The sequence below is a fragment of the Brassica oleracea genome, chromosome C3 (genome assembly GCF_000695525.1).
Source record: "Brassica oleracea var. oleracea cultivar TO1000 chromosome C3, BOL, whole genome shotgun sequence".
Classification (NCBI taxonomy): Eukaryota; Viridiplantae; Streptophyta; class Magnoliopsida; order Brassicales; family Brassicaceae; genus Brassica; species Brassica oleracea.
Window position 1 is genome coordinate 38,842,639 of NC_027750.1, and position 270 is coordinate 38,842,908.

General features: G+C 42.2%; 1 pseudogene; it reads left to right on the forward strand.

The window, feature by feature from the left end:
• The window catches only part of LOC106330575, a 15,565-nt pseudogene that overhangs the window by 13,284 nt on the left and 2,011 nt on the right, over positions 1-270 (forward strand).

Consider the following 270-nt stretch of genomic DNA (forward strand, 5'->3'; position numbering starts at 1 on the left):
ATACTAACCAGCCCAAAGAGGGGTTATTTGGTTTTGTTGATTTGTTTTCAGACAGGTTATGTTTTACACATGGTGGTACACGCATATCACAGCAACATCATCCAAGATTCTGTGTGAGTGTATTTGGGGTCGATGACTCAATATGTTCGATCAGATTGTGGCATGGCCGATGTTAAAGAAGGACCAACTATCATGTTCGAGGACAAAGCATATTCTGCCCAAAATCTTCATCACCCACAGATTGCAGAAAATTGGAGAGGTCCAAGGGAC